Below are 21,798 nucleotides of genomic sequence, written 5' to 3'. Positions count from 1 at the left end.
GGGAAAAGGGCTATTAACTTATTGGTAAAATCACAGTTTCTGTACCTTAGAGGTGTTTTCTATTACATGTTGTGGAGGAAATTCCTACATCCTTGCATAACATTGATTTAGGATCACTTATGCAGGAGGAAAATTTTTGAGCAGTAGAGTTTCAGGAAGGATTCAGAGGACTCTCAGTAAAGAAACCAGGCTCATTTTATTTTATGCACTATTACTGGCTTGAGAAGTGGAAGATAGGTTTTGTCATGGGTGGAGAAACCTCTACTCTCTCAGTGAATTGAGATAATGGTTTCACACATCTTGTCTCTGAAAGAACTAACTGGATGCAGATTAAATTTGGCTTTCTAATACTTCAGACTGTATTCATAAAGCCTTACACACATGCTTTACATGCTGTAAGAAAACAGTTTGTGTATTATTCACTGATGGGGAAACTCATCTCATGGAAGTGCTCTATTCAATAAAGCCACCAGGGTAAACAAATTAACACATCAAGACCTAATGAGCAACAAGACCAAACCAATTATTATGTCATTAATTAGTAAGGATTAGACTAAGAGGTGATAAAGTGTTTTTCACCAGCTTATCATAAAGCTCTTTGCAAGTCAGTGTCCCTTTTCCTCAGAGAGACACTGGTGTGCTGAAGGTCAGCCACATTAAATGGGAAACAGAACATGGTTCTGCTGGGGCCCAGTCCTGTGCCCTGGGCAGAAATAGCTCAATTACACTGACTGACCTTTCCTAGGAATATTGCTAAAGCTAATATTATGGATTGCTGCTGAAAAACATTTTGACTTTATAAGTCAATTCCATTTCAAATTCTTTTTTCACAATCAATAATGTTTGGTTTCCAATTACTGTGAAATTACTTTTCAGCTTTGGTCGGAATATTCAGCAGTGGAAAAATGATCTTTCATTTATTTCAGAGGAGTTTCAAGATGTCACAAGTTGACATGGAAAATCCAGATGTTTTTAATTCTGAAAATTGAGAAACAGATTTTGAACAGGAAAGTTATCTTGTTTGGTGTGCATCCTCAGGAAGAAGGATACAGAACATTCCCCAGTTCTCTGCCAGGCTGTCATTTATACAAAAATATGAGCGGAAACAGTTTTGGGGCATCTGTGCAGAGCTTTAGGAAGATCTTGAAGAAATCAGAAGAAAATAAATAACTTCCACAACTCTCCCATCTTTATCAACTATTAAACCCTCTATCAGACCTCTCAGAATAAATCAGATAATTTGCATTTTTCATAACCTTTCTTAAATAGACATAAGAGGAACTACAGATATGACCTACTAAAATACAATCTCAAAAATACACACAGTAGTCAGGAAATGCTAATTTTAATTTCTGCAAGATGTATATTTTATTTATTTTATTTTTACCCCTCTCTGTGCTGTGACGTACTTGCATGCCACGCTCAGCAAACGTTCTGGGATTTCGACACAAGTGTGGAGGAGAGCACTACACCCTCAGCTTTGGTGGTAGCTGGCATAATGGTCCACTTGAGATTTGAAGCAGAAAACTTCATTGGAGGACAGGCTGCATATTGCAACAAGGTATGTGATATTTCCCTCAAAAATTTGAGTGGGAATCTACTATTTATGACTATGTAAGGATGTGGCAAAGGGTGTGAGGGACCAAGAGTAAACAAACATATTGCCATGAGCTCTGACCTTAGGATCCTGATGGAATGGTTTTAATCTGAATTTTATGTGTGCATATTCTCTCTTTTGGGTGATGTTGCCAACCTTGATTTTTAGAAAGAGTATATGTCGTGTTCCTACATTCTAACATATGAATGTCTAGTAAACTTATAGTGTTACTTGGGTAGGGAGTTTCCTTTTAACCTGAAAATATTTCAGAAATCTGAAATCTGCTTGAAATGCATGATTAAAAGTGGTGGCAGTTTTATCAGATGATGATATTATTTCATGATGATGTTTTATCTTTGGGTAAATCCTTTGTCCTTGGATTTCCTCCAGTGCTCTGTGGTTTTCTTTTCATTCTGAAGGGCTCTAGAGACACATCAAAGCTATGACATATGACTGTGATTTGCTGTAATTAAGCAGGACTTTGGTATATTCAGTGGGCAAGTAGTTGGCATGATTGAGATGCTAAAGTTCCTCTCTGGAAGAGAGCACGAGCTCTGGGCTACAATCTGGCATGTGAGTTAACCAGGGTAAGGCATGGGTGGGAGCGAGGGGAGAGAGGGAATTTTTTTGTCTGGCTGAAGGGAGAGATGCTTGCAAGGGGGCTGCAGAAGGGAGCAGCCAGCCCCCTCCCACAGTGAGTGTGGATCTGCTGGGAGACTCTGTCCTGCCTCACATCACAAGTGTCCTTGTTTCTGTGTGTTTCATTTTCCATTCTGGTCACAGAAGTCAAGAGTCATGGAGCTGCTCTTTCTCCCTTTTGGTTGTGACTGTTTCTGCTTGGTCTTGGGTGCAGCTGAGGCTTTTGCTGTGCCTGGTTCTGCTGCTCAGGTGCTTCACTTGTGGTTTGCTGGAGCCTGAGAGAGGATGGTGCTGCTGACATCCCTTCTGGGCTCTGTTTCAGCAGCAATATGTGATGAGCTTCTAAAGAAGGGTGTGAGCACCTGATCCCCAAACCTCAGTGAGACAGAATGGAGCATGGAAAAATCAACCAGTTTAAAACTTCTAATGAGCCAGGAAACTATGACACAAAAGAACAAAAGTAGTTTGCCAAAAATGAAAGGTGAGAGTTCTCTTTTTTATCTTATATTCTCAGTGCAATTTTTTTCTTTTTTTGTTGCAGAAGAGTAGCATTTCTGTAGAAAAATCCAATTTTCAGCCTATCTCTTTAATCAGAATGTTCGTAACACAATCTTATTTCCCAATTGCTGATGATTTTTTTTCTTTCAGTTCACATCTAAGTCTTCAATAGATTTTTTTTTTTCTTCATAAGTAAAAATTCTCACTGTCAATCCCTGAAAAAAATGTTGCTCTTATACTAACATGTAAATTATCCTTAACTATCTGCTCTAGTGCTCAATATTTCTTGTTGATAAATATTCCAGTGTTTTCCTGCTTTGAAACTTGTAGGCATTACCCTGTGAATAAGTGAATTTCACGTTACTGCTCTTTATTGTGCTCATCAGTGGAAGTACCAAGACTGGCATAGTTGAACCAGAAGTGTCCAGGCACTTTCCTTACCATTCCCCTGTAAATTTTGAATTCTTAAACCAGTCCTGGAATTGTTGCACACATCCTAGTGCTCAGCTAAGAAAGGGTATTTAGTGTGTTCCAGTGTTTTCAACCCCACTTGAGTCCAAAGAATTTGTGATGTACCCTTTAGATGTTTTGCTGTTTCATTCAAACAAACAAATAAAAATAGAAGAAAAAGAAGTTAACTCAGTTAGATAACCTGGGCAGTCCTTTCTTCCATGTGTGTGGAAAGGGGAAAAAGTAGAACATCCAAATGTCTGTTTGAAAATGCTGGAGGAGGCGATGAATTTATGTGTATAAAGCCTGTGCTATCGTGTGCCTTGAAAAGCTCACTTGACCATTTTAAGTAACACTTGAGTAACACTTCAACAAAATATTTTCCAGCTGTTATTTCTGTCTCTTCACTTCAAAATGTTATTTCTAGCAATATTATTCAACAATTCCGTTGTATGCTGTGAAAACCTCTCATGTCTCATGTTCTGCTCCTGCAACTTTTCATTTTACCTACTGTTTTTGCTTTTTCTAGGGAATCAGGAAATAATGTAGGTAGGAAGAGACCTCAGGAAGTTGCTTAATCCAAACCATCATTCTAAGGAGGTCTAACTTTAGATCTGGTTGTTTAGGGCCTCACACAGTCAATTTCTGATTATCCTCAAGGATGGAAATTGTAACCTCACTGTAAAGTGCTCTTTGATTTCTGTGGTGCAGAGCTGGGGCTGAATGTCCTTTAGGAGAAAAAACATTTGAACACTCAACGTTCATGTGGTTACCAAAGCTGGGATTTCTGTGGTGAATCAGTGGCTTGGGAAAGACCTCGGTAAGAAGCTGGATTTTCAAAACTGTTGGCCTCAAATGGCATGTTGAAAAAGTAGTACTCAGGACTCAAGTGATGTTTTCCTGTAAAGAAACCATCAGTACTGAATAATTTAATCATTAATAACTATCTCATCAGTATTGCTGCTGTGTAGTCCACTAGCACCAGATTATTCTGAAAAGCCAGTTTTTGTGTATGTCCCAGTAAAACTGTTCCAGTTCATGTTTGAACTTTGCAGACTTTGGTTTCAGTGGGATGTTGCTGTAATTTTGAAGAGCATTTTGATGTCTGTGTTTACTGACAGAAATGAACTTCAAAAATAAGGTTAAATGGATTGAATAGTAGGACACTGCCCTATAATACTGTAAGGTTAAAGCACTAGAATGTGTTGTTTTTTTTCCTTTATTTTTGGTGGGATATATGCTGGTTGTACCCATCTGGAAAGATCTCAATGCAGTTATCTATTCAGGGTTTATTTCTGCTGACTATGTTTATGCATCTGAAATTGTTTTAACACATTTTAGCTCTATAAATACTAGTGTACTACGTGTATATAGGATATTTGATTTAATAAATCTACTTCTACAAAGTTACTGTAAATTTCCATTTACATATACAGATCTCCTAAACTAAGCTATGATAATATATCTTTTACAGAAGAACTAAAACAAATGATAACACATTGGAAATGGTGTTTTGCTTCTTCTATGTTGCCATAAAGCAAGAGATGGCAAAATGACTTCAGACACAGAATCTAATTTTAATAAAAGTTAATAATATATGTTTGGTAATATCTTTGCTCTTTGAAAATCACAGCATATATCTGAGATGATGTTTCAAAGGTAAAACAAAAATTTTACTTTCTCATGTCTGTTTTGCAATTTGTTGTTTTCAGATGCTCTTTTTAGCATTGGACAGGGTTCTGTGGAAACAAACTTATTTCTTAACATTTTTCCTCCTGGGAGAGCTTTACATCATCAGGGTACCAGTGAGGGGTGGGACTGATCTTCTAATGTCAGGAAACTCATTTAATTTTACTGTGACCTGTAGTGTGGGAAATGCGTAGTCATATTGTTTCCTGATTTCTCTGTCCTGTTGGCCTCCTCCCAAAACAGATTTAGGAAGAGCAGATTCATCTGGAAATGTACTTTTTTTCGTTGTTCTTGTTTTTGCCAAATTTTCAATTAAAAGCGTTCAGCAAGCCAAGAAACCTGCCTCCCTTCTACACTCCCCGCCTTTTTTTCTTAATATTTATAATGTTTTTGCTATTTGCAATATTTTTGTACTTATATAGCCTCACTTTATGCCTACACACATAAATATTTGAGAATATTTTCCATGTAAAAGCCTGATAGAAATAGTTCATAATTTTTAGAGAACAGAGAGAGATGCCAAAGCTCCTCTAATGGGGCAGCTATGGAGTTTATGCAAAAATGAGATTCCAGTCCTGAAGAGCAGAGCAGGCCTTTAAATGTGGATTTCTTCCACTCCATATGAACAAACTACCATGTAGAATGTATAAATCAGTCTTATCAGGAATCTCTCTCTTTTAGGAGAACGGATTTGACATTAATAAATATCAAAACCCTAAAATCTATAGTGAATGATACCCTCTCCTTCTTCCCCCATAATTTTTTGGCCCTTCCTAGGAAAATGGGAAAGCTTCCTTGAGGTAATTCAGTTTCATAGCGTTGTTAAGAGCACTGCTTTAAAACCCAAAGCATGTGATAACTGCCTCAGTTACAGCCTGGGACTGGTGACTTTCACTGTTAAATGAGCAGAGAAAAATGGATTTTTCACACACAAAAGAAAGCTGCATAAGTTAGACCCTATCTGGTGAAAGACTCGATTTGATCACTGAAAAGCTATTCAGGTATTCTCTGTTCATTTACTTGTTAGTTTTTGAGGCAGAATTAAGTCATATGAGCCATTGTGCTTCCTGTAGGAACCAGAGCATTTCCAAAGAGAGGGACCTGAATGTGAATCTGACCTATGGCCCTTCTTGAGGTGTTTAAATGAGAAAAAAGAAACCATGATCCCCTCTGTCATCTTGAAAATGTTTAGAACCGAGATGTACTCATGAAGTCCTTTCCCTCTGCACCTTGAGGAGAAAGGGTGAATGGGCTCTTTGTGTTATCTCTGAGTGGGATCCTAATAGTGTTTAATATAGTGGTAAAATGTATACTGAGCAGGGAGGAGGGATAATTTTTCTACCACGTGTGATGTGAGACACATTGGTTAACATCAGGGAACTTGCCACAAAAAGTACAACTAGAAAATTGAAGGTAAAAAGGAAAATGAGCTTGCTGGGACTGGCATTGTAACACTCCCTGGCAAGTGCACAAAGAAAGAGTATTGCCTAAAACACCCCTTGGAAGTGAGGAATTGATGCTCTACTTGAACAGTCTTCCAAAAGATGGCTTATGTGAGGGGTTAGAGCAAAGTAAGTGGCTTTGACAAAATTTCAACTTACTGTTTTATGCAGAAATAATTAAAGAAGGGAATAAAACAAATACCATCCACCCAGAATTAGACAGAGTTTCATTGTAGAGAAAATAAGACTTTATTCTATAGATTAAACCTGTGAATTGCCTATGTAGCCAGATGAAAGATGCATATAGGATATTTGGGTTTAATAATTCTATTTCTAAGTTACTGTAGAGTTCCATTAATGCATACAATACTCCTAAACTAAGATGTGATAATATATCTTTTATAAAAGAACTAAGGCAAATGAGAACACGTTAGAAGTGTTGATTTGCTGCTTTCACTAGAAAACCCACATATCCTTGAGGAGGAACTGGATCCAAGGCTGCAGTCTAGCTTTTTTATAAAAAGCATTTCTATTAGGGACGTTTGGGGAGTAAGAAAGGAATCTATGGAATTAAGGTTTAGTGATATAAATGGAAGGACTGAGAAGACATTTTTAGAACTTAACAGTGTTCTGAAGCTCTTCATTCTGTAAGATATCTGGAAAGCGTATTTTTGAAAGCAGTGATTAAACAGATGTAATGATGATCCTTCTTGAGCAGCCATTTAGCTGTGAGGAATGGGAACGCATATACTCAAAAAGTGAGGCAGAGGCATGCGCTTCTCCAAATATTGACACCAAAACATTTCACTTAAAACTCTGGTCTCTAGTTAGAAGGAATCACAGCAACTGTGTGTTTCAAACTGTTGGATTTTCAAAGTAATTTTTTGTTTCTCTGGCACAATTAAGTCATATTTCTGAACAATTAAGAAGATTCCTTTTTGTAGGGAAGTCAGACATTAAAGTGCTGTACATTTGACTGTGAAGACTGGATCCCAGAAAAGTAAATCATTGCAGTACTGGGGTTTCCACTAAGCTTTCCATACACAACTCACAGTATTACATCCTTTATTATTACAATAATTATTGTTATTACTAGCAGAGGTAGTAGTATGCTGTGACTTTCTGATGCCTTGTTGAAGTTGTTTATTTCAGTCTTCTTGACTATAAACATATTGGACAGAACAAAAAGCAGTCTGAGACTGAACCTCATGTTTGGCAAGGGGAATATTATGTAGGTATAGATATTTCTCAGGCACCTCACACAGCCAGATCAAACAGACAACACCAGAAATGACTTTCACCATGGCTCAGCCTCACTCTTAGCCACACCAATTCAAAGTATCCAAGAAGACAATATGAGCCCACTTTTCACATTTTTGCTTCATGTCTGAAATTGGAGTGGTTTGTCTTTACTTCTCAGTACTGGCAATCCAAATGGCACGGTGATGTGCAGGGATGGTTCCCTCAATTGCAATGATGAAATGTTTAGTGTGCCCTAGGAACACCTGCTGTCATGGAGTGGAGTGTGCTGGCCCTGGACTCTGAGCTCTGCTCTTGCCTTTCTTGAGGTTCTTGTCAAAGGAGATTGCCCGAGATTTGGTTGAATCAAACATTAACAAAAATTGATGCCTTTTCTCTAATCACTGTCAGACAGGCAGCTAAATAGGTTAATGTGAGAACACTATGAAAAGAGAGTCTGGCAAGGGAGTAAGGACATTTATTGCAATTTAGGAAGGATAACTTTGAAACATTGAAACCAGAGAGTTCCCTGTCTCCCATATTTGATCCACATTAAAGGACCATTTCAATTTCAAATGTGTTTCAGAGATCTATTAAAATAATATACCAGGAACTAAAGACAAAATCTTGAGTACATAAATGGAAAGACCTTTTTTTTTTTTCCTGTAACTGCCAGCCTAGCAAATTAATTTTTGGCCCTGGAAGTCAAACCATGTTCTTTATTTCTATTTCATTACCAGTTATAAGTGGTTAGAAGATCAAATTATGTTCCCACAAAACTGTGTAACCTTTTCTCATGGTCTGGTAGCATCAAAGCAGAAGCAAAACTGGGCTGTTACCAGGCAGCACCTCTGAGAGCACTGCAGAATAATAGATACCCTGGAGGAGCAAAAGGCTGGTACTCAGTGGAATTGGAAATGGTCTTAGGGCTACAGTGAAGTTGTGGGACTATTTAAGGCAAACTATAACTATATGGTAACTATAGTGCTGCAAGAATACTGAAAAATAAGCTGTTTTTCATTGAGAGATGTATATGTCTCCAAGATTTTGTTTTTTGCCCTACACATGCACACTTACATGAAACACTTGGTACAGGCTTCTGCACACTTCTACTGTTGATATGTGATAGTCAAGGGCTCCTGGCTGCAGCTCAAAGCGATGGCTGTCTCAAAAGGACATTTCTTCCAGAGGCTGCTCTGTACCCTTCCCTTTCTAGCACGTGTTTCCCTCTGCCCTCCCCCAAGAACCACCTTTCTGGGGCTTTAGTGGAGCAAGTTGTTTCAACAAGTATCCAGATCTGTCCCCAGCTTTGTTTAAAATCCTCAAATCTGAGTCTAAATACCCCAGCAGTGCCTAAGCTCTGCTTGCCTGTACTAGAGGTGCTGAAGAGACTCTAGAGTGTAAATGGTGCAACTGCTCCAGTCTGCTGCTTCCCACAGCTGTGCCAGGTGCAGGGACACAGGAACTGGGAGCTGCTGCTGCTTTATTTGTTCCCAGCTTCAAGAAGGATTTCTATGATGGATGTTGCTGGAACAAATGCAATTGTTTATATCCGTGGACACAAGCCACAAAAGACCATCATACACCACCAGAGCATGAGGTTATTTATGGAAATATATATAATATATATATATATAAAGATTTATATATAAATATAGTATATTAGTATATAAATATGTATACACATGTGAGTATGGATAGATGTATTTAAAAGGCAGACTGTAGTTTTAATATGTTCCAGTGTTTCTGAAAAGCTGTGATAGTTTTTGCAAGAAAGCAGAATAATCACAGCAGAACAAAGTAATAGTAATTGATATTATACAATATTTTGTCAGGATGATCTTCACTGAAGACTCAGTCAAGCTGTTTAGCTTTCATTCTGGTTTTCACCAACTTATGCTGATTTCTTGGTAGAGTACTTATTAAGTTTTGGGGCATTACTCTTGATTTGTACTAAGGAGAGATAGTGCATTACGAGTAGCAGGTTAGCCAAGAAGACTTTTCATTTAATTTTTAAATTTAAGTTTTTTTAATTTTAATTTTTTTCATTTAATGTTGATCAAAGATCAGAGTACTACACTGTACCATGGTACTCTGGTGCAAGGTGTGCATTCAGGGTGTTCTCCAGCTTCCTTCCTCTCAGATGCAACCTTGTGCTGTTCTCTGTTGGTGTGGAAAGACAGTCCCTGTTGACAGATATTGCTCTCTCAATGGAAGACCTATGATAAAAACATCATTAAGAGAAATGGTCTGCAAAATATTGGTGTGTGCAATATGATATAAAGCCTTGTATCATTCAAGACATTGCGAAAAGGAATTAGTTTCAGTAGTTTCAACAAAACGTTAGTTCTAGCTGCCAGTGTTAGACAGTCATTTTGGATAACTCATGGTCTTGTTACAGTAGCAGAAGAGAGCTCTGGGCCTGGAATCCTGAAAGCTGCTGGTGATGGAAAAGGTTGTCTTGGAAATTTCTGGGATTTTTTTCCAATTAAAGTTTCTGGGAATGGAATTTAGTTTGTGGTTGAAACATGTCTCAAACAGGTAGAAGACAATGTAATAGGTTCTCTAAACAAGTTCTTTCAGGTCATCTAACTTTCCCATTGAAAATCGAAACTCTCTTCAGAACTACCTGAAATTGAAAGCATTTTTCCCTTTCAAAGAAAAAAGTAATGGTTTTTAAATAACAGGTGTTTAAATCCTGTTACTGGTACCTTAATGGATACTATTCTCAAGAAAAGCCTGAAGTGATTTAATCACATCTTTTCCTTCTGAAGTGCAGAAATTACACAGTGCCATTTCAATGTTTATTTTTTACTTCTCTGAAGCTACCTTTGGTTTGTGGTCCAGTTGTGAACACCATAGTTCACAGAGATAGCCAGACAGACTCATGGTTATTTTACATTTGATGAAATAATTTCATATAAAATAAAATGTATATATTTTATATAAAATTATTTTCCATCCTTATTGCTTAATTTTGCCATTGATTTTATTATATTTAATCAATTTATATTGATTTAATTTTGCAATTAATTTTGCAGAGACTAACATAATTTATTTTGCCTCTGGGAACTAATGCAGAGTATTTAAAGCCAAAGTTCTGTCTCTAATACACCTGCCTTCACAGCCAAGCAGTAGAGACAGCACAATGACATAAATTTGTCTGGATATATTTCAGTGACTTATTGTGCAGCAGACTGGGGGAAGTGGGCAGCAGGCAGATGTTACTTTCAGTGACATCTAGGCTTCTCTTCTGTTTTATGGAGATTGCAATGTTGCTTCACTGACATAAAAAAACCAACCCAAAATCCCTTTGATTTCTGCATCCAGTCTATCAATGGTTTGAAGAGCAGAAGTCTTTTTCCCTTGGAGATTTTCATGCTTTTCCCTCTGATTTCTTTGGTCCCATTCTGGGCAGAAGACATACAATCTCATTGTTTTTTCTTCAATGAAAGACCTCTCAACCAAATTTTTCAGCATGATGGATAGTTTCCAGGAAAAGCTTCTGCACATTAATTTCTTTCAGGAGGAAGAAAGAATTAGTGACTCTTATAGCTGCTGGGCTTTACCTCTTTCTCCACCTGTCCCACGTGGGTTACCAGAAGCTGTGTGGCCATTTCTGCCCAGCTGCTTCACAGCCTCTTGGCTCCTTGGTGTGTTACTGTGCAAGGGCTCCTCTTGCTGTTCATACCTAAAGATTTTTCTTTTTTTCTGTGATACCTGTTTTCAAGATTACATAAATTCTATCACCAAAGAGTTTTCTTAGCAGTTAGTTACAGAGAAATCAGATGGAGGGCAGTATTAAAAGTATTGCTTTACATATCCATATCTTCAAATTGCAAAAATCCCAGAGAACTCACAGTAAGGAAAACTTCAATTTCTCAAGAGGGCCACCCTCAAGAGGGTGAAGGAAGAGTAAGTGGGGAGACAACTTTAGAGAAAAAGTAATTTAGAGGAAAGAAACAGAATGGTGCATAAGATATAGAAAAAGGAGGATTTCAGTGGGAAGTGAGAAAATATCATCAATAAATTTTATTTGCAATAGTGAATGATCCCCATTCAGATCTAGATCCAGGCGAATTTTGCTGACATTGGAATGAACCAATGAAGCACAGCTTCTGTGGAGGTTTGCTGATTTTTTTAGCTTTGAATTTCTCCCTCTCCATGATTTACATTCAGAGTGACCTTGAAAGCTCAAACTCAGACTCTAACAAAAAGACATGAAGCTGGATTACTGATTGTAAGCATATGAGGGTGCTGCATGTACTCCAAGTTCAAGTAAACACACAGCTTGATTCATCGTGACTTACAAATCCATGGAAGAGTTTCAAGAATTCTTTTTAAAAAAAGAGAGGAAAACGATGAAAAAAAACAGGGCTAATTTTCAGATTTGCCATGAAATCAAGGAAAATTTCTTTTAGACTTAGATTTCCTAGGAGACTTGCACTTTATAGAGCAACCTAGAAGCTTCCTACTGATGTGTGTGTGAATTAATCTTGCTGGGAGGAATGTGCAGCCTTTAGGTTTGAATTTAGTACTGCTCAAGTTCAGCAGGCCCAGTAGCAGCATTAACAGTGCCAGGAGAGCCCTGCAGGGGAAGATGTTTCCTCCCTTCTTCTACCCTTTGTTGGATAGTCACTAACTCAAGAGAGAATACAGAGCTAAACTGACTTTGGTCTAATATTTGCACATTTAATGCTTGTGCTTTTCTTGGTATTACCAGCTCTTTTACAGGTCAGAAATTTAAGAGCTGATATGCCATGAAAATATCATAACTTGGTTCCTCAAAGCTGCATGAATAAATTTTTTTCCCTTAGGAAAGGAGCGAGTTCGATTTAATTTTTTATAGAAAACTCTTAATTTGCATTACTGGAATCAGTCAACATCCCCAGCAGTCTGAAAGGGATGTAGAAGTACACTGATTGCATTAAATGATAACTGTGCTTTTTAGCTGTAACTGGTTTTGACAGGTTATCTCTCTACAAAAAATTATTTCTGGTTTTACAGATCTAAAATGTATTACTCTTTAATGGAATACAGTGTTTTCCTTTTGTATTCAAGTTTCATGTTGGGGTGATAATCAAGAACTAATAGTTTCAGTGTGTCTTCAATACTCCTGCTAAGTTTTCTGGAACTGCTCAAGGATGCATTTCTCATCCTTTAAAGAACTGCTGTTTTCTTATACCTCACATAAGCTTTTCATTGTACTGGATGATTTATGATCATCAAATCAGCCACGCAGATGTTGGTAACAAATATGGGGGCAAAGATAACCATTACAGGCTGAATTATCTATGTTTTAGCTGCAGCATCTGATCTGCAGGATCAGAGAGAAGTGACAGACTGAAGTTGGAGAGGGTGAACCTGGCAGGTTTGGTATCCCAAAATCCTCAGCACTCAAGTCCATTTCTAGAAAGGATGGAAAGACCTGCAGTTTCTTTTCTTGCCATGTGAAGCAGAGAAGCCCTAAAGATTGTCCCCACAATGTGGAATTAGAAACAAAAAAACATTCTCTAATGAAATTTATAATGGTTTCTTTCTTTTTTCTCAACTGTTCTGGTTGTCACCATTTTGGAGCACTGGATGCTTATGGAAATAGACATACCTGACTAATATGTTAAACATAAATTGTTGGTACTCTTTTGTTCAAGAGACACATTTGAAGTGTGATTGGTACCCTGTCCTATTCTGGGATATCCCTACGCTTTACTAAATCAGCATCACTTCATCCTGAAATTATCCCAGCTCACCTGGGCTGAGACAGAGCTGTCCCTCATCCTGCTGGCACTCCTTGTAGCATTTTACAGTTTTGAACATTTCCATTCTGGAAACTAGAAGGTTTCTAGGTGGGAGTCTATATAGTTAATTCCTTGGCCTGCTTTGAGTCATCTTGATCTCACCTTTCAGGAAATTCTCTTATGGAAAGTCCCCAATTCCAGACCAGCAGAAACCTTAAAAAGAGCTGTCCCTGTATCCTTGATACAGTTGGAGGCTGCAGAGGGTCCCATGGAAGCCAGAGACTGAAAGAAATAATTCAGTTTCCTTGCTTGATGTCACTGTGCCCGATCATGTGGCTTTTGGGGAGAAAACACAGATGAAACAATGCCAGGTCAAATATGCCTGCAGAAGCAATGCCAAGAATTCTTGGGAAAACAATGACAAGCAAGAGATAAAAAACCTCATGATGGGAGAACAAGGAGGAGCTCTGCTTACCTGGTGTCTGACCTGGCAGCAGCCAGCCCTTGTGATGGGGAAAGGACTCCAGATGTCTCTCCCCGTGGCCATGGGTGTGCAGTGGCTACTCTGGGGGGCGTGTGGCCATGTGGAGGCTGCAGTGAGGAGCAGCAGCATGTGCTTGTGGCTCTGCTGGGCCCGGGGTGTTGGGACAGCACAGCCACAAACTTGGCCTGACTGCCCCAGAGCCTGTGAATTCATCTGACAGATACAGGAATTCTCCTTTGTCTTTTGCTAACAGAAGGTAGCAGGGAGAAATAGATTATCTATGTGCCCAAATAAAGTGGAACAAGAATATTGCAAGCTATATGTGGTGAATAAGGCAATGATAGTGTATACCAGAGCACAGACAATATACCATGAGGGCCATCTTGTGGTCAGAGAAAGTTTATTTTCTGTGAGCATAGGAAAAAAATATTTCCAGAAATTTTTTTATGTACCTGAGATATGGTTTGGGCTGGAAGGGACATTAAAGGTCACCTAGCTCCAACCTCCCTGCCATGGAAAGGGACGCCTTTCACTATTAGGTTGCTCAAAGCCCTATCCAACCTGGCTTTGAACAATTCCAGGGCTAGGGCATCCAGAGCTTCTCTGGGCAAACAATTCCAGTGCCTCATCACCCTCACAGTAATGAATTTCCTTCTAATCTCTAAACCTACTCTTTCAGTTTAAAGCATTCACCATCACTACAGGTCCTGGCGAAAAATCCCTTTCCAGCTCTCTTGTGTCCCCTTTATGAACTTAGAAACTGATGTTAGGGTCTCTTCAGTGATGTTATGTGGATGCCAAATGCAAGAAGCAAACAGGGAGCACAGTGTCTGTGTGAAACTAAGTCACACAGTCTTTTCACTCTGGCCTGAGAAAGCATAAGAAAGAATCCAAGCAGTCCTTGGTGAAACAATCTTTGCGGGAGTTGTTTAGGATCCTTGTTGTTTAGTTTCAGGGAAGAGTCAAGGGATGGTGTTTCACTTGACCAGTGATAGTGATGTGTAAATTTAATGACCAATGAGAGTTTTACCTCTCAGACTTTCTTGAACATGTCTATAGAAGAAAAACTACAGTAATAAAACTTGCTCTCTTGGAGCTCTCTTGGACAACACAACTAAGAGAGTCAGTGTCGTGCTTTTCACCACTCCTAATATAGTGTGACAATGTTAAAGTCTCTTCTCTGGGCTGAACAACCCCAGCTCTCAGCCCCTGTTCCCAGGAGAAGTGTTCTGGCCCTCTGAACACCTTTGTGAACTCCTCTGCACTCACTCCTTATGCTGGGGCTCCAGGTGGGGTCTCACGAGGGCAGGGCAGAGAGGTAGAATCCGCTCCCTCAGCCTGCTGCCCACGCTGCCTTTGGTGCAGCCCTGGCCACAGCTGGCTCTCTGGGCTGCAAATGCACACTGATGGATCATGTGGAGTTTCTCATCTCCAAATAACCCCAAGTTCTTCTCCCAAGGCCCATTGTCTGCCCCACCTGTGTTTGGGCTTGGGATTGCCCTGACCCAGATGCAGCACCTTGCACTTGCTGAACTTCTTGAAGGTTGTACAGGCCTACCTCTCCAGCTTGTCAAGGGCCCTCTGGATGGCATCCCTTCCCTCCAGAGTGTCAAAATTAGAAATTGGTTCTGATTTGCTGTAACAAATGGACCTGCTCTGCTGCTGGTCATTAATTGGATCATTAATCCTCAAGTGACATACAGGAGGATTAGCTGTGATCCCATGCCAATAAACAAAGTAAGATGTTCCATGGGCTGGGAAGGCTCTTGTAGATTGACTAGAGTCTGAGTTTTCCCTTGATGAATATTTTATGCCTATTTGCTTTGGAAATTTCTTTCATCCTCTATGTCGTATAAAAGCTTTTTGAAATCCATGGATTAAATACCATCACAGTGCTAGAATTAAGAATGCAATTACTTATTGTCAAATAACAGTTCAAACTGAGAATTAACATTCTTTTCATGGTTATCATATTATAAACCCACTCTGTGTGAGATAGAGTTCTCAGCTGCCCTCCTCTTTAGTTCTGTATCCCTGTGCTCTTGACAGAACAAAAATGGTGAAGTGAAAGGAACACTGTCCATTTAAATGAAATATATTATCCAACACAGACATGGAAACTTGAATAAGGTCTTCTCTGTATTACCTGACCTATTCAGAATGACTCAATTTCATTGAGTCATTCAAAAATTTTTTTTTTCGTGTGCTTCCCAGTGAATCCAGATGCTTCCCAAAGAACCCAGGAACTTTTCTTTACTGCTTTCCTAATGGGAACCATCTGCCAGTGGTGCTGGGCAGGCACAGCTTTGCTTAGTTTATGGGACCATGATCCATGGTCGATTAACCAGGCTTTTTTGGTTCTAGAAGAGGTGTGTTTACAAAAAACCAGCCCCACCATCTGGTACCATTGGCTGTAGGTCTGCTGCAGATCACTCACAGTGAACAAATATTTTTCTCATTTGTCAGCCAGCCTTTGTCCACACACAACTGACTTTTCTAATAATGTTAAGTGTTCCTTATTGTACTGTTTTACTGCTACTTATGGATTATTTAATTCTTTTAATGGCTCTGCAATGGTTCATTTGCTTTCTGAAATTATTCTTTAAAGTACTTGTGCAGATGGGGATAGACAAGGTTGATTCCTCCTGCAAGGAGCTGTTGATAGATTCAGAGATGCTGGCTGCTGAGCACTGCTGTAAATATTCTCTATCTCAGCTCTGCAGGCTTAGCCTCTTTGTAGGGTGTTTGGGAATATCTGACAGTACGGAGTATAAAAGCAGAACAGTGCCTTCAGCTTCCAAATGAAAATGACTGATCATAAACCCCCTATTTTAATGGCATTGTCTCTCCCAGGAACATTTGAAAGTTAAGCCAGCAAAGTCCCAAACAGATTTTATGGACCAGGCACACCCGTGGGTTGTTCAGGCACGTGTCAGTCCCTGGTAGAGCGTGTACCAGCTGCCAGAGTCGCAGCTTTCCAGCGCTCTGCCCATCCCCTCTGCAGTGCTCACACTGCCTGGCCTGGAGAGACCAGGAACCAGCCCAGGAGAGACCTCACCTGGGAGGGATTTCATCAACAGCAGCTTTTCAGAAAAGGCTCACTTGGCCTTGCTGTTCTGAGCATGGTGTGATCAAACAGACTGGCTCCTGGACACCTGCTCAGAGGGACCACCATCACCTGTCCGGCAGGGGAAATGAGAGCAGCACCAGAGAGAATGGCACAAGTGTGCCCTGGGGGGGATGTCCCTTCTCCCCTTCTCCCTTTCCAGCTCTTTCTGTGCAGGGCTGCAGCTCTGGTGCTTTCACAGTGCCCTCTGCTGCAGGCTCCTGATCCGAATCCCAGCAGAGCCCTCGGTCTGCTCGCATCAGTCGGGAGAGCAGGTACAGCTGGGGGGTCAGAGCCCAGCCCATGTGCAAAAGTCCCTGACACACTAGAGGGGTTGTGAGCTGAGTGAGTGAGGCATTTCAATGTATTTAAGAATTTTTATTTTTTGGAAAAAACCAGAAATATTTCTTGCATCTACCTGTCACATTACACAAGTATAGAATACTTATGAGAGATATTGTGATTTTTCTTGTAATGCTGAATTGCTGAGGCTCTCAGTTAGAGATGGAGTACAGAGCCATGTAGGATTGTACAGAGCCATTGCAATGCTCTGGATATATGTATATAATTTGTGTACACAGAACATTTTCATATCTTCTTGAATGGTCTAGGTAGGAATAAAAATAAGGGAACCCTTAGGAAATTCAGATTAGAATTGGTTAAAATAAATAAGATTTTTCTTTAGATGAAAACACAAATATTGAAATAGATATGCATATATACAAAGTTGATTGATTTCTTTCTTTACCCCTGTAACAATCAAGATCCTACAGTTGCAAAATACCTGGATTGCTTGGCACTTGGCACAGGCATATGTGATGACTTGAGGGGCCATTTTGACACACTTCTTCAGCTTTTGGAGGGGTAAAGGTATGTGACTCCTAGGTCAATTTGCACAACTTGGCTTTGTGACTTTTTTATATCTAGCTGAAGTTTTCCCCAGGAGATGGAGAAACATGATTTTTGTTTTCTGAGGGAAACTGTGCAGAGGAATGAGGAATCAATGACCCTGCTTAGGGCAGCAGCCACCTCTGACACCCTTTGGGAATGGGGGGAGCTTGTTGTGAATGGACTGTGCTGCTGGGTTTTGTGTCTTGGCCAGGAGTGAGTCCAGAGTCTGAGTCCCCTTTCTGACTGCACCAACAGATAATTCCCTTCTGCTTTTTCATTGCACTAGAAGGGTGGCAGAATGTTAAGTACTTCTCCCACTTGCTCATTTCCATTTCTGAGAGCATTTGTAGTAAGTGGTGGGCACACAAAATTATAGCTCTGTAGTGGGTGATAAAGCTGCTTGCTGCATTCAAAGTGAGACAGACATTGACAGCAGACTTTGGTGCTTGCAACAGAATAAATGAGACATGTCAGGAACTATTCTGATGACATGCCCAAAGCTTTGGGGGAATCTTGCCAGACCTCAGGCCAGATGTTTAACCTTCCCACCTTCTTATGACATTGCCACTTGTTAATAAAATATCCCCACTTGAAGAAAATACAGAGTTCTTCCATCTGTGTTCTGAGCAGAGGTATTTCAGAGTGTTTGTTCTGTTCTTTGAGGGCACTGTAGTTCCATTTCCTCCCTCCTTGTAGGGAATAATTGCCCCATTTCAAAAACATACAGTTGAACATCACTACTATATACTACATCCTCAGATGAAAGCCTCAGAATATTTTCATGCCAATAGTAAAGAACAATGAGCATGGACATGTTCCTTAGTTAAAGTTCCATTAAAATGGTAGCAAAGATAGGGAAAATTAACACAGTCCAACTCATGAATGGGGCCTCATCAAATTAATTGGTGGAATCTTGTTAACACTCATTGATATTTTTTATTGTGCCACAGCTGAATCATATTTTACATAAGGGTTCAGAAAGGGTTAATGCCATTGATGAATTTTCATTAGTCACTTTTACAAAAGCAGACCATAATGTTACTTATTACAAATAACATATAGGAAACCAAATCAATGTTAGCAGTGTATATCTGTACCTAGTGTTTTATATTGATTTACTTTTAGCTTTCTGGAACTCAAGAGTATTCATGTGTAAAACATGCTCTTGATATTTTAATTAATTAGGTTATCTAAACCAGTAATAGAAAGTGGAACCCTTGGCTTTGGTGCTGTCTGGTTTATTATTATCCTGCTACCTTTTTGGCAAACAATGCACTAATTTCATGCTGTAATAACTCCCCTAGGATTAGCTAAGGAGCAGAAGGAAGGGAAAAGAGAAAGGATATAGCATGAATGCTATGTTTGCAACTTGTGTTCACTTTTTTGTCCCCTGTGACAGTATAGATTTGATGTAATATTTAAATACAAGCAAAGCAAAGTCATTGATACAATTTCTTTCTTGTGCCATGATCTATTTAGGCTGAATTCTGTTGACAGCTGAGTAACACTGTTACCTGCCAGTGTGATTACAGCAGTGTCCGCCTTCATTTTCAAATCCAATTTGCATTTAATAAAATGAAAGATGAAAGCAACCTGGCTGAAAGTGCATCATCAGCACCAGCTTGCTGAATAATGGATTTGAAAGACTGGAAAGAAGTCACCAAACTAGTTACAACGTTGGAGTGAATCTAGGTCAGAGAAACTTCAGCATGCCTTATTGCAAGCCCATGACATAAATCATCCAGGAGAGGCCAGAGAAGACCAGCTTCCCAGCTTATTTATTGTAGAAAAGATTGGCATTAATGAGCTGGAGGAGCGGAACGCATCCGTCTGGGATCAAAATATCAGCATGTCCTTCAAGGGGATGGTGACTATCCAGAAAATGTGTCCAGAGAGACCCTGTGCTCCAAACCACAGGGGAGTTTCCTGCAGACTGCACTGTCATCCCGAGGTACCCTGTGTCCTGCTGTGCAGCCCTGGGAGCACACATGGGAGCTGCTGGGGGCTCAGCGCTGCCCTGCCTGGGCCAGCAAGCCTGCCTGGGGGCTGAGTGTGCAGCTGCTGCTGCTGCTTTTACAGCTTGGCTTTCCTGGCCTCAGCTGGCCTGGCTGGCCTCATTCTGTCCTGATGGTGTTTCTGTGGTGCTGTGAGGGTGATGGGGGGAAGCCTCCATGTGGCAGTGGTACAGATTGTGGTGAACCAAAAATCAGCCCTTTGTGAAGATCAGCCCTTTCTTGTCCTGTCATTCTTCTTTTTGGGCACAGGCAGGAAAAGTGCTTCAGCTTGGGTTCATGTGGGTTGAATTACTGGTGTTTGCTGCCTTTGAGCAGAGAGGATTGAAAGTTTGTGGGCTTGGGACTAGCCTTGATTAAGGCTTTTTTCTCCTCTGAGGTAGAAATATTTAGTGCTCAGTTGGACAGGGACGTTTTCCAGTGCAATTCAGTTTTCAGCATGATTTCCACTTCAGCTCCCATTTCTAAATCACAAAATTTTGCACTAATGATTCTGGATGCAAAAGAATGGAAGTAGTTGGATTGTGGGAAATTTGATATCATGACAACGTACATATGTTATTTTCTTTCCTTTATCTGCTTTGTAAGGCCTGTTACCTAACTGTTATTTTCCTGGCTGGATTTCCTGTTTTATGTTCTAGTCCCAGAGTATTTATTTCTCTTTTGTCTGCACCCAGTACTTGTAAGTGTCTTAATTTTGTTTTTTCTTGAAATGCTCCTGTGATGATTTATTTCATAAAAAAGTACACCTGGCAGGGAAGCCTTGTTTAGCCCATCAGTTCTCAAGAGTGTTTATAGAATAAAAAGAACTTCCTGATGTTTCTGAAGGCGTAAATGTGTTCAGCCACACCTAACATTCACAATTGTAAGTTATTTTATTTTTTTTTTTTCAGGAAATGATAATTATACAACAGTAATTTCTTTCAAGTTTTACTATCACATGTATTGCAAGGCATGGAGGAAACTCTTTGGTTTCAAAGATTTATGTGTCTTAAAAGGGCTATGACTTTGTTTGGTTATTACTGCTGCCACAGTCTCCATAATGCTTGTAATTTTCATAAGATTTTAAAAGTTAAACTGTATAAAACATGTTTCTGATGCAAGGAAAGAGGACTTGAATATACCTAACCAGTGAAGATGGGCAGAAAACCTGCATAAATCTTACTGGGGGGGCTGATGTAGCTGGAACCAGGATGGAAAAACTTTCAAGGGCCTGACAGCTATCAGCAGGACCTGAAGTGAGGGGAAGCTTTTGTTCAGCAGAGCTGATGAACAGCTCATTGATGTTAATAGGACACTTTTCATGTAGTTCGAATTTTTGGACTTTGAATCAGGTCTAACATTCTCATTGTGAGTGTGATATTGCAATCCTTCTGTTGTCACAAGAATGGCACCTTCTTCAGAGGAGATTATTTTCTTTTGGAAAGGGAGGGAGCCATGGAGGAAATAATTGATAGTCTTAAATCCTGTACTTTGGAAATTCAGGTTCTCTTTATAATCCTCATAGAATGAGAAAAAATTACTAGCAACTGCAAAATACTTACAGCAGACCTGATAATGGAGTAATTATTTTACAGAAGAGCACATTCTTTATTGCAAAGATGAGCATTTAATTCTATCTATACACAGCTTTGCAATAAAGGTAATAATTTCCACCAGAACATGTATGATTAAATGAGAAACTCTGTATAGAGTTGTCAATCTTGAATGTTCTGGTAGCAAGGAAAGAACAAGGACACCTTGTCTGTGATTATTGTTATTGGGGTGGGGGTGGACAGAAAGATCTTATGAACAGTGTCTCAGCTCACCTTAGATGTGTCCTTTAGATCCACAAAAGAGAATGGGGGATGAGGGGAATAAAGAAGTTAAATTGCAGAAGCAGGCAGCCTGCTTGCTGCTGAACAAACCAGTCCCTTGGAAAAATCAAGCAGAAGCATAAAATGGGGGAAATGCATGATCTGTGCCTGAGGAGAATAATACGGAAGTAGAGAGAAAAAAATTAGTACGACTTAA

General features: G+C 39.7%; 1 long non-coding RNA gene across 4 annotated transcripts; it reads left to right on the top strand.

Annotated features, from left to right (window-relative positions):
* Positions 1–562: 562 nt before the first annotated feature.
* LOC111933174 (uncharacterized) lies at positions 563–20,612 on the top strand. Of its 4 annotated transcripts, none has more exons than XR_015273576.1 (6): positions 563–646; positions 1,427–1,561; positions 2,017–2,170; positions 2,562–2,717; positions 17,647–17,752; positions 19,253–20,612. It is a non-coding gene; the product is annotated as an uncharacterized LOC111933174 (long non-coding RNA). The 4 variants fall into 4 exon arrangements; XR_015273577.1 differs by having other exon boundaries at positions 2,559–2,717; XR_002866547.2 differs by lacking the exon at positions 2,017–2,170 and having other exon boundaries at positions 2,559–2,717.
* The last annotated feature ends 1,186 nt before the right edge of the window (positions 20,613–21,798 follow it).

This window comes from Cyanistes caeruleus, chromosome 9 (assembly GCF_971803275.1).
Source record: "Cyanistes caeruleus chromosome 9, bCyaCae1.hap1.1, whole genome shotgun sequence".
Classification (NCBI taxonomy): domain Eukaryota; kingdom Metazoa; phylum Chordata; class Aves; order Passeriformes; family Paridae; genus Cyanistes; species Cyanistes caeruleus.
The sequence above is the reverse complement of the archived record's forward strand: the minus strand, read 5'-3'. Positions and strand labels throughout refer to the sequence as shown.